The sequence below is a fragment of the Chiroxiphia lanceolata genome, chromosome 1 (genome assembly GCF_009829145.1).
Source record: "Chiroxiphia lanceolata isolate bChiLan1 chromosome 1, bChiLan1.pri, whole genome shotgun sequence".
Lineage (NCBI taxonomy): Eukaryota > Metazoa > Chordata > Aves > Passeriformes > Pipridae > Chiroxiphia > Chiroxiphia lanceolata.
In genome coordinates, this window is record NC_045637.1 from 11,008,225 (window position 1) to 11,020,837 (window position 12,613).

Here is a 12,613-nt window from a genome sequence, read left to right on the forward strand (position 1 = left end):
TTAAGGGGGCTTATAAAAAGGAGGGAGACGGACTTTTTATATGGGCAACGGGTAATGGTTTTAAACTAAAAGAAGATAGATTTAGATTAGATTTTAGGAAGAAATTCTTTGCTCACAGGGTGATGAAGCACTGGGACAGGTTGCCCAGAGAAACTGTGGCTGCCCCATCCTTGGAATTGCTCAAGGCCAGGTTGGATGGGGGTCTGAGCAACCTGATCTAGTGAATGGCATCCCTGCCTCTGGCAGGCTGGATGGAACTAGGGGATCTTTAAGGTCCCTTCCAACCCAAACTATTCTATGATTTCCCTCTCAAAAACAAACCAACCAACCAACGAAAAAATTTGATTTTTCTTTTTTTCCCTCGATTTTATGTTTAAAGAAATAAACATTTATTAAGGAAATCACAAACTGAAATTAATACATTTAAAACAAAATTTTGCATTCAGGGCTGTTTTCAAGGGTATTGTTTGACCTCTTCTACCAAAGCAGTTTAGCTTTATTCCAGGGCAAACACTTCTAGGCTGAATGAAATTCCACTGCATCTACTAATGATCACATGTCTGCCTTCATTTAAGATAACAGCACCAAAGGTAATTTGGTGACATAATTTTTTTGTTTGGTGAGTAACCACGACTCATCTCAGAAATACCAGGGGATTCATCAGATAGAATCCACATTTCCAGATCTTCATTTGTGTGGGAATGAGCAATATCAAGTTGTAACCTCTCACCTTAACTTGGTCAACTGTATGTGGACCAAACAAGAGACCCAGAAGTTGACACTATCAACTGTCTTTTCCTGTAGCATGTGTAAAATGAATTGGTGATTTTAGGGAAGTTATTGAGACATCATAGAGCTGGTAAGTTTTAATCAACTTAAAAGTAAAGTAAAGGAATATTATTCCCCCTACTAACTCAGTAATAAGATGCATAAAAACATCATGGAAATAACTCTAAGATAGCCTGTTAGAAATATTGATGTGGAATTCTGTATTTATGGGAGTATAACATGTAGACATTTATTGAAGATTGGGAAGATTTTGAACCACAGACATAGATCATGTCAGAATATCCAAACTGCAACAAAATATTAGTGCTTGTTGGAGACATCCAAAAGTGGTCATCAGCAAAGCCAAGACACCATCAGAGCTGCGATCTTAACTTTTCTGTTTCACTTTATTTCTCAGAGGAATGGCAGGAACATTAAAGTTATTGGAGTTACCCCAGTGATGGATTTGTCACACAAAATACCACAGCTGAATGCAGTGTCACTTACTAGTCCAACTTATGTCTGTTTTGGGAAGACAAGCATAAGAATACGCATTAACTCTTCTCTTTCTCAGATTAATTATCAAGATAAATTTGAAAGAACTGCTAAAATTCTATTGTTTTCAAACTGTACATTTTCTATCACTGTAATTTATAACCAGTAAGAAATTAAAAAAAAAAATCTCCTCAGGCTGATGCAAAACTGTCACTTGCAATTCAGGGAGATAGGATTAGTTTATTTGTTTACAGATGTACAACCAGTCAATTAAGATTTATCTTATCTCTATTTTAATAACAGCTGCAGTTCTACAGTCTGTGTTTATGATTAAGTGTGAACCTTCAGCAATCTTAGAATCAGAGAACAATTGGAATGGATGTCTTTGGGCTGGGCTGCTGATTTGAAATATCTTGAAAATGAGTTGCAATATTGCCTTGCAAAATTATAATTCAAAAGCTTTACCTGGGTATATGGTTGTGCAATGTTATAAAGAGAGTTACAACAAGAGTGTTAAAACTTATCTAATTAGAGGGAGGTCCCACATTTTCAAGAAGAAGATTTTCTGCCAAGTTAGAATTCTTAAAAATCTATTTTTCAGAAAAAAAAGTTAATTTTTATTATATTTTCTATTTTAAATAGAGAAAAGATCCAAAAAATATATATTTATTTTAAAATTGACAAAATCACAACACTTAAAAGTGAAATTTCTCATTTCATGTTGAGATACATTTAGTGTACAGAAATCCAAAATAACGATGTTGGAGAGCTGAGTTTGAAAAGTCCCCTTCCTTCTAGTAGTACTAGTCTGGTGCTATTAATTATGGAGAAAGAATCTGTTAGCACATTGCTAATCAACTAATGGAATAGATTTTTCTACCTCTCATTGTTGAGCATTTGAGACCCTTTTGTCTTTTTACACTCTTATTCTCTAGGTACTTTCTGAAATCACGAAGATAACCAGGGGGGAAGTCTGTGTATGAAATGTTCCTTTCCAATAGCCCATTCCCCTGTCTGCACCATTCTGTGGACATTACCACTTGGACAGTTGAATCAAAGAGCATGAAGCCTGTGAACAGGTCAGCAAACTCTTTGAGAGTGATCGGAAATGTCCTACCATGATAGATGAAGTTGGGTTAAACTTTGGTTTCCTGTGTCCGGTTGTTTCCATGAAGGGTGGGTGTCACTCCTCTTCTCTTGGTTGTACAACCTCAAGGTTAATGGCTGGACTCGATGATCTTAAAGATCTTTTCCAGCCCGAGATTCTCATTGACTTTGGTCCTTGATCTCACTAAGCCTACAGAAACTACTACCTGATCTTTTCCTCCCAGCCTACAGCATAGTTTGTACTGGGTTAGAGAAATGAATTGGTGAAAGGAGTGGCTCAAAGACATCAGAGCCAGCTCGAGATAAGAATAGGGGGAGGACGAGTGTCATAGGGAGGAAAGGGAAGATGGGGAGAACCACAATATCACACCAAAGTGTCAACAATGAATTGTTAGGTTAGCTCACCTGAAGTCATGGGACTTCACCTTAAAACCTGCTCCTCTGAACAGCTGCCCTCAAGTCTTTTCTCTGCTGTTTTCAGTGCTGATATCAGGGTATCAAAAATTTTTTCTGTATGGTCCTTGGCAGTGTCATAAACCCATGTACTAACACCACCAGAAAAAAGCCATCAGGAAATGTCATGCAAAATGTCAGTGGTAAAGCATTAAAATGCCAGAGGAAAAAATTGAGATTTTACAAAACTGAAGAGAATAGTGGAGTTAAAATGTATTTGTCACTCTCTAGGCATGTGTCATGGTTTCCCCCCACCACAGCATGTCACATTGTATTTTAAAACCAGAGAAATCTTTCGACAGCAGCTGGGACTTTAGCAGCTCAAACCTGGAGGAGAGGCTGCGTTAAGTTAAACTGCATTAAGAGGATGCTGTTGTTAATGAATATCTTTGAATCCTCCTGAGCAACTGAGAAAATAGCACCCTCAAAGGGGAGATGGAACAGTGGAGTGAGCAGTGGCAATGTTGACAACTGAAATTCACAACTTAATCTGTATTTGGTTAAACTGCAATGGTAGGTTACAAACTAGTTTCTGCTGAGTGGATTCCTGTGTGGTTCTGTGTCCATGTTGGATGGTATTTGCTGCTGGCAGGCAAGGTGAGAAGCCAAGAGAATCGTTTCCCCAGCTGACGAGGCAGGATTTGGCAGAACTTGTCTGCTGAAGTCCTAAACAATAGACGACCTCCTAGACAGCCAATGTTATGTAGTTTTCAAAGATTTATTTATTATTTTGATGGAAAAAACCATAGGGCAGGAGATCATGATCACTTGCATGAAACCTGTAAGCAGCTTTTTCTTCAGTAGGCTTTGGTTTTGTTAATTCAGGGTGTTTACTCTATATTTTGCCATAGAGCATGTACAGCCCAAACAGAATATGCAAAAGCAGCTTCAGACATGAAGCTTGCAACAGATCAAGGCATAGTGGTGTTAGAGGTCTTCTTTCAATCAAAGATGGTTTTAAAGTAAGCTATTTACATTTTCCACAACGGTCTGTGAATCAGAATCTTGTTATTTATTGTATCTCAGTTGAGGGTTAGTGACTTCTATAACTGCACTGGCTGATTGACAGTATGTTTAAACATAACCGATTTTAAGATTAAATGGTCTTAAATGTTAGGTGAAAACATCTTATGTGGACTCTTAAAAATTAATTTTCCCTCTATTTGCATTTGAAGTCAAATTTAGGCCATCAGTATGAAGTGAAACTGATTCAACTAAAAAGGTTTAAAATAACATATTTACTTAAATCAATGCAGGTTCAGGTTTACACTGGACCTTGGACGAAAGGCACAGCAGCAATGTGTTGTACTTACAGAAAAAAATATTGTGGTGATTGTTTTAGTATTCATCTTTAGCACAAATCTACTCTTACAGTGATAAATGCAAGAAACGAACCCTTTCTCCATATAGGTCCCCCACTATAAAAAAGAAGCAAGCAGATTTAGTGTTTCACTGGCAATAAGTCAAATGCTGCTTAAGACATAAGTCAGTGCCATTTGACACAACTGATAGTTTCCACTTGAGTAAAATTCATAAATGTTACCAGCATGAGATCTGAACAGATTTTTAATCTCTGGAGTCAGTGGCAGGGCAGTCTGGGGAAAACTGGGGTTATTTTGAGTCTTATGTTTGGCTGATGAATAAGAAGGACCTTTTTGAATTCCCTGCCCGAGAGCTAGCCTGATATTTATCCATCTATCATTGTCTGTTTTTCCTGTGCATTCCTGTTTTATTCAATTGTGAGTTGCTCTGTCTTTTTTTTTAAAAGGACTTGTGTGTATGCGTGAGCAGCTACACTTAATATTGTAGTTCTCTTCTTTCTGAGATGGAGATTGTAATTGCTTATTGATGGCCTATTTGTATGCTAATGTTGCTCAATAAAAAAAGTGAAAGCATAATTAACACTCCTGCTTCACAAAAAAGAAAGGGAAAAAGGAAAGCTTGGAAAGGTCAGTGGATTTCACATGATAAATTACTAAATAATGGAAGACATAGAATCCTACATCCTAGAATGTAATGCTTTCACTATTTTATTAGCTATTATTTATTACAAATGCTGACTATACTTACTTTTCGGTAACTATTTTCTATATACAATATATTTAGACATTATGACCCTATGGTGGTATAATGTACTGCAGCCTGCCAATTTTCAGATGTAGTGGCTTTCAAGGAAACAGCATCTCTGTTTATTCTCCTATATTTCATTAAGGCACAATTCAGTAACACTGCAGGCAGGGCTGGCTGGCTCTTGGTGTGGAGGCACGAGTCAGACAACCAGGGTCAGATCTCTCAAACATGGAGGGGGAACCTGCAGCCCCCAAGGCAGCACAAGCAACACATTTACTGTTGTAGTCAGTAAGTGGCAGAACAGGCTCCTTGAATACTTAGAAAACAAGAAAAATTTAAAGCCTAGACCCCTGTGATACAGTGATATAGTTGGGTTTGGTGGATTTTTAGGTTGTGCTGTTAGACACAGCATGAGAAAGAAATATTTGGGCATATGGGCAAGTGTAGTGCTGAAGATGGTGGAACAAGTGACCCTGCCCTGTTTTTATGCTGCCTTGGCTTTGAGACGAAGTAAATTGAGCTGCCTTACCTGAGGTGAATTAATGTGCATGGCCTCGTGACTGGGGCTGTGTGGACCAAGCGTGATGTATAGGTGGCTGTCTCTGGCTGGGCAGGAGGGGAGTCACAGTTAGCTTGCTAAACAGCCACAGCCACAGCGTGTTTGCGTTCAGCCATGTGACTAAACCTTCAGATGCTCTCCAGGCTTTAATGTTAAAATGACACCAAACTTCTAGTAGGCAGAAAAAAATAATCCAAATTAGGACAAGAATGGTTATACATAACTTTTAAATGTCATGGTTTTTAACAGAGGTGGCAGTGCCATAACAACACTTTCTGTATCTTCTTATTAGCATAAAACTTTTTTTCAGAATTAACATTCACAAATTGTTGAATCTTAATACTACTTCTTCAAGACAATTTCTTTTTGTTTTGTTTTATCTGCAGATGACAGAACATAGGAAAATGGGCCTTCCCAGCTGTGTGACTTTGCTTCTCTGGGCATATCACAAAATAGAGTTCTTGCATCTAGTGTTCTTCTTGTTGCTCATGAAAAACAGTTCTTATATAAATGTGGACAGATTAAAACCAAATAAAAGACTGTTCCAGGGAAAATATTTTATTTCCTTAGAAAATTAAGAATAAAAGTAAAGTAGTTAAAACATATGTTAATATATTCAAAACTCAGCAAATATAAACTCAAAGAGAAGCAAATTTAAAGATTAGTTTAAATTTGCTTTCTCTTTTGTGATTGAGACCATGGAAATGATACTTTGCCATGCTTCAGAGTCATTGCTGGTTGATAACTGCATGTGGAAATTCAATTTATGTGCTACATTCTCTGCTAGTGTTAATCAAAATATTTCTCTAGTAGTTGCTAGAGTCGTTTAGTAAGCACAGGTGAGATTTGTTCTAAACCACAGCATGCGACCTTTGTTTCTGGGAAAATATATTTGATAATGTTTGTGTGTTACCGTACTTAATTATCCTCAGTTAGTGGAACTTCATACTGTTTCTTCATGCCATTCTCTGACAAAAAGTAAATGATGAGGCTTAGGATTTTAGTCTAGGCATAAGGAACACTCATGTTGAGTCAAGGAACACTTGTATGAAATAATTGACTTTGTTTATCCATCTGCAATTTATCCACAAGAACAGCATTGAAAGGTGACATTTATCTTACAAGTTTCTCATTCATTTCTGTACTCTGAACTCAACTTTCATGCAGCTCAAGTGCATGATACATGTAGATGAATATTTATTGTAGATGATTAAGTGTCCTTTGACAGTATAATATACTTCACTGTAAAAATAAACAGATTGTGCATGAGGCTGTCTGATTTGACTGGTGGCACAGATAGTACCTCACTTATCTATGCTTTTCATCAGAAGATCTCAACACCATTTACTGAAGAGGGAAGTACCAATATTCTTCCTTGGTAATTCCACATCCTTTACTGGATTTAGCAGTGCTTGAAGATCCTGAGACCTCAAAAGTCCCTCTCATAACACCCATACAACATATCTTATTCAAAACTATGTTTTAAAGTATTGGAAACATTGTGGCCCCATAGGGATGGAAGCAGGTCTGTATTTTGATATTTCCAGGGGTAAATACAAGTTTCCACTAAAATTCTTCAACAAATATTACCATCCCAATAAACTTAACTGAATTTCTCTTAAGAACATTTGTATAATCTGCTCTCTAATTCAAAATCATGTCTGGAATGTTAATGAAGAGAATTTGCTAACTTTAGTTTGTAGTTTAACTGTGCTGTAACCCATGACTGGAAAGGAAGGCCAAGACTCCCAAACTCATACCACCTCCAAGACAAAGAGAGTTTATAGAACTGCAACCTTTTGCTAGAAAAAAATAATTAAAAATTAATCCAGATTTCACCCTAAAGAAGAGAAAAAAAATAGAAATTGAGTTTTAAAGATGCATGTTTGTGGCTAAGTAGCTAACCAAATTTGCAAAGAGATTTATATATGATTTATGTCCCTTTGTTTTTGTTGTTTACTAAGGACCACATGTTATCTGGGGCATTTACTCTATGAATAATATACTGCAAAAATATAACCTAATGGTGAGAAACTGGTTACTCAGAAAGCCTGGGAATCAACACATCTATTCAGAAGTCTAATGTGAGGTACCTGGCTTTAAAATGTAGTGCTCTTAATGCCTGCCCATTTTCTGAAACAAATTGGTGCAGAAGGTGCCAGGTGAATGACTTGCCATTTACTGCTACCTACCATTAAGGGTCTTTTCTGATGTCTGGAAATGGGATTTGAGGGGAAAAAAAAGGAAAGAAACTAAAATACTGGATGGGACTTATGGGATGTAAGGTTGAAGGAGCTGAGGTTACCCTTGTGGAGTGAACTTGGCAAGGCAGGTGACGATTTCCATAGGAGGAGAGAATCGGCTTTGGGAAACTTTACCACAGCAGACATGTTTGCTAGTAAAAGAGAAAAGAACCATGTTTGAAGCCGTTGGATGTGTTTTGGCTTTTAGATAAAGAAGGACAAGCAATAAATACGTCACCAATATCTCACTGAAAATCTCAGATGCTGGCTCAGCTTTGTCAGTGACATATTGCAAATTTTAAAAATAATGAAGGTGATTTCGGTTCTGGTGGATACCTGTCTAGCTGGAACCTCTTACTACCATGGTATGCTTTTGTTCACTGTGGTAATTTTAATGGCATGGATGCCACAAGTAAGGGATCACTCTCGTGAGGAAATTGTAGAGAAAAGGAAGAAGTATAAAGAATCCAGCTCTATTTCAGCTGGATCAACTAATATTTCAATATAAAATACTGCACACTACTGCTTTAAGGATGTCCCTTTAAACATCTCTGAATTTTCAGTAGAGATGCTACATTTTATGAAGCAGCTGAACTGCCTGATCCCCAGGAATTGCAGCATGATTAGATGACGCTATTCCCTGTCCCCCTACACCCAGAGGACAGAGTTAACCTTTCGGTTTGTCCATACCTGATCTTTAATAAAAACATTCGTGAAGTGGATGCCTTTGAATAGATTTTCTCCAGTGACTGCTAAGGAGCCTGTATTAGTGGTGCACGTGAAATGTCACACTGGACACAAGCCTCTCTTGAGCTCCGGGATCAACATAGACAGGAACTTCTCAGCTCAGCATTTTCTCAAGCTTAAAAATCCAAGTACCCTCCTATGCTTTCATTTCTGCAGTGCTGTTTACAGTGACATATAAAATGATGCCCTGTTGGCCCAATTACATCTGGTATGAAATCAAATTACAATATCTTCATCATTCATGGCCAATTTAGCTCCAAAAAATGAATATAAACAAACACAATGAAATGAAAAATGTTACTAATTTAAGTGATTGCATTAGTGCAGATTACAGCCTTCAGGTGTTAACTGATTTGTTTTTAGAGTAGACTCCTGTTTTCAGTGGTTGCTGGAAGACCTACATCTAAGGATAGCTGACACGCAAACGTTTAATTATGAATTAAATTATTTATAGTATATGTCTGAGCATATTATTTTTCTGTACCACTCATTGTCAAGTGGTATGATGACATGAAGAAATGAAGTATCTCCTGAATTTCAATTTGGGTTCTCACTGCAGCTAGTACTTTCTGTTTAAAGTGTCAGCTCTTCAGGGACAGATTTTCTCACTCTACTGTGCCAAACACAATGAGGTCCTTGACCTGGAAAGGCAGACCTTTTTGGAACCTTTTTGGACCTTTTTGTATCCCAATACAAATAAGTGTTATTATTAACATGATGACATTCCTGGGTGCAGAGTGTGCTGTGAGGTCCCAATTTACCAATAAAGCCCCTGTGAGAGGGCTCTGGGCAGACTTGTGCACTGAGGCGAGTGGCACCATGGCTCATCTCCTCACAGCCAGCCTGCTCTGAGAGTGAGGCTGTCTCCTGTGCGTGATAATTTTTTCTCACATGGTCAGTTTTCTGAAGAGGCAGGTATGGATGGGTCCCTTTCTATTTTTCTTTCCTGTATTCTCTTTTAATTCCAAAGCTTGTTGACTGAAAAGATGGACCTCATTTGCAGATGTGTATGTTTTTTCCTTTAAGTTCTTTTATCTTTCTGTCAGTTTTGACACCACTAAAAATTACATCCCAGAGAACTCATATACATGTCTCTTGCTGAAAATCCATGATGAAATACACTGATCTTCATCCTGTTCTCCTTCTTCTGGAAATGAAAATAGTGATTTCAAAGGCTGAGGTCTTAACCGATATTGTTAAGCAAGCTCTTCAATGGCAGCAAGGAAATTTAATCTAACAGATTTACAAACAGTGCTCTCTGCTATACACTGAAACATTATACAATGACTATCACTCCTATATGTTTACATTTCCCATGATTTCCAGAGTTTTTTCCCATACGATGCTGCATTATGCTATAAAATTAATTTTTTTGAAGTCTATATAACATGTTCTTGAAGAGAAAAAGTGAGAGACGAAAAAAGCAGAAATTGCGCTGACCATTGCACTTCCAATCTGTCTAATCATAAAATATCTGGGAAAACTTCTTCAGGAGAAAGAACTGGAAAAAGGGTAGAGAAGGTATTTTCTGGTTTCCGTTTGTAATGTACAGCCTCCAAACTCTCAAAGTCTATATCTCATTTGAAAGCCTAGCCACATTTGAAAATCAAAGTGCTGCTTGATCCGACCCACTAAGAAACACTAATTTCCAAACCCATTCAAGAGGGAAAAGGGCTGGAAGAATGATGACTTGAATATCAAGCTGTCATATGGGCAAAAATGCAACAGTTAATCTGTGGTTGCTGTTCAGAATTCAGACACACACATATACAACCTTTCTACAGGTGTATTCTACAGGAGGTACTTGGAGGGCTTCAGGCACTTGTATCACCTGCTGTCCCATTTTTCTGTGATGGCACCAGGAGCTCTGGTGTTCATACAGGAGTGCTGTGTCTCTCCTTTCTTGTGACAGAGGCGTTTTCCTCTTCTCTTTATATCCTCAGAAAGCAATTAGAGTTAGGTGTGGAGAAATCAACCTCTTGTAGCAAAGCTGGGCTCTGTCTGTTCCCGCACTCAGCAAGCAGAAAGGGAAATTCCGTCAATGTCTGTAATGCTTCGCCTAGATTTCAGTGGAACTGTACAAGGAATAAGCACTGTTCACTGTATCTGTCAGTAGAGATTTATTGTGTTTGTCTTGAACGTGTCAAGTAGCAGAGCAGCTCAAGATGAGAAAATGAGCATGTGCCTTGGCTGACCAGCTCCTGCAAAAGCATGGAGAAGTCAGTGTGCTGTCATGGGGCTGGTAGTCAGGAGATGAGGTTCTCCTCCCAGGTCTCCAGGTGGTCCTGGTTACCTTCTCATCTCTAATCTCTTACTAGCTAAGTGCTCAGCTTTTGTCTTGTCATATGTGTCTACAGGACCGAGCAGAGATGGTCTGGAGCATGGCAGAGCAGTACCACCATAACGAAGATGTGAAGACCGTAAGTGTTGGAGCAGGCCAGTTCTAAACAATCTGTGTTTATTTTCCACCTGGAAAATTTCCAGGCTGCAGGACTTCTCTGGGAAGGTATTCCTATATGACCATCTTGTTTTCTCTTTTTTGTTCTACCTGTTTTTAGCCCCTGCCAGGAACAGGATCTAGCACTCCATGGACTTCTGGTCTGACCCAGTGTAGTTCTTGTGTTTAGTTATGTTACCTCCTCTATTTTCAAAATGTAGAGAGGAGGAGGTTCTTTAAAGTCCAGTCATTCTTTGTAGGCTACAGAAGGAGACCCAGGGGAAGGTCAGAGTTTTAATGAGTAGAGATTGAGACTTAACACAGACAATGAAGTCTGCAACATTCCTTACAAGACTTACTTATTAGTTGTATTAACTTTATTATCTTCCAACTAAATGGCTTTATATCTAATGTACTATCTGAAAATCAGTATTTACTAAGTTCATTGCTTATGATTCCCTGCTTTTATTTATACTGTGGCTTATCACTCAAGTCTGTTGTATGTCATAGACATAGAAAAATCATGTCCTTGCTTCAGCTTTGCTGTATTTTTTAAAAAAAGCAGATGATGACAAATTCATCAGTATTGAGTTGATTGAGAAAAAGTGTAATTAGGCAACACATGCACTGACACAAGGGAGCCTTACAGACACAAGCCCTATCCTGAGTTTGTGTGGTGTCATCCTGATAATGTAATTGAGATTTTTGGGTGTAAAAGAGAAGAGCCTGTTCCAAATAAAGAGACTCGGTTCTCTAACATTGCAGTCTTTCTTCTGGGGTCAGTGCAGGATCTATATGCTTCCTTTTGAGTATGGTCCAAATTCAACACTCAAACCTGAAGCCCCTACCCTCCTGCAGTGCAGACCCTGGAAGCCTTGCCCGGAGAGGGAATAGCTGAGGGGGTGCTGGCTCAGCTGAGCTACCACCATGCACTGTAGTGTACCATCCTGTGATATCAGAGATCTGTGGGGAACTGGGATGAGCTTCTTTCTTCCTCTGATGCTTGCATGCAGCCAATCATTCTGGTTTTTTTCAGGCAATGAATTACTGAAGTTCTTTAGCTGGAAATTTTAATACAGAGTTTAGGCCAAGGGACACATTGTACATCAGTTTGGTCGCTAGTCCACCTTCCCCTCCCTGAGGCTCCTGTCTGAAAAGATCAGGTTTCCTCATGCCCAGAATCTTACTCACTTGGGGCACTCAAACAAGTGTGCATATGTCACTGTATATCCCAGAGTTACTTGTCCTACTGCATGCCACCAGACATCTCTACACCTTCCCACCTTAGTGAGAATTAGCAGGAGTAAATGCGTGCTCATATCCTGTCATTTTTCTGCAAGGTTTGGCATTTTGGTTTAGAACAGCTCCCACCAAAACTGCTATATTTTGCATGAAAACAGGTGCATTTTCCAGTGGTTTTACTCTGGGAGGAACAAATTCCATCAGAAGGGAGGAGAAGACAGTAGGATGTTTGTTATTTCTCACATTGCCATGACAAGATTCCTCAGAACTAATTTTGGAGATTAAACTTCCTGGAAAATGAGTGTTCCTTAATGTATATATGTGGATGGTATGAGGAGGCACCTACATGACTTCAGTTCTTCCATTATATGTGTTTCAAATTACTGGCTTTATAATCTTATTATCTGTGGGTCCTGTGTTATTTTATTTCCTTATGAAAAAGGAACACAAAGAGAAAGGTGCTAATATCTCATGACCTAATTTAGCTGGAGC

At 38.5% G+C, this 12,613-nt stretch overlaps 1 long non-coding RNA gene across 1 annotated transcript; it reads left to right on the plus strand.

The window, feature by feature from the left end:
- Positions 1–391: 391 nt before the first annotated feature.
- Positions 392–8,205, plus strand: LOC116797360. The gene is made up of 3 exons (XR_004360629.1): positions 392–590; positions 2,199–2,342; positions 5,839–8,205. It is a non-coding gene; the product is annotated as an uncharacterized LOC116797360 (long non-coding RNA).
- The last annotated feature ends 4,408 nt before the right edge of the window (positions 8,206–12,613 follow it).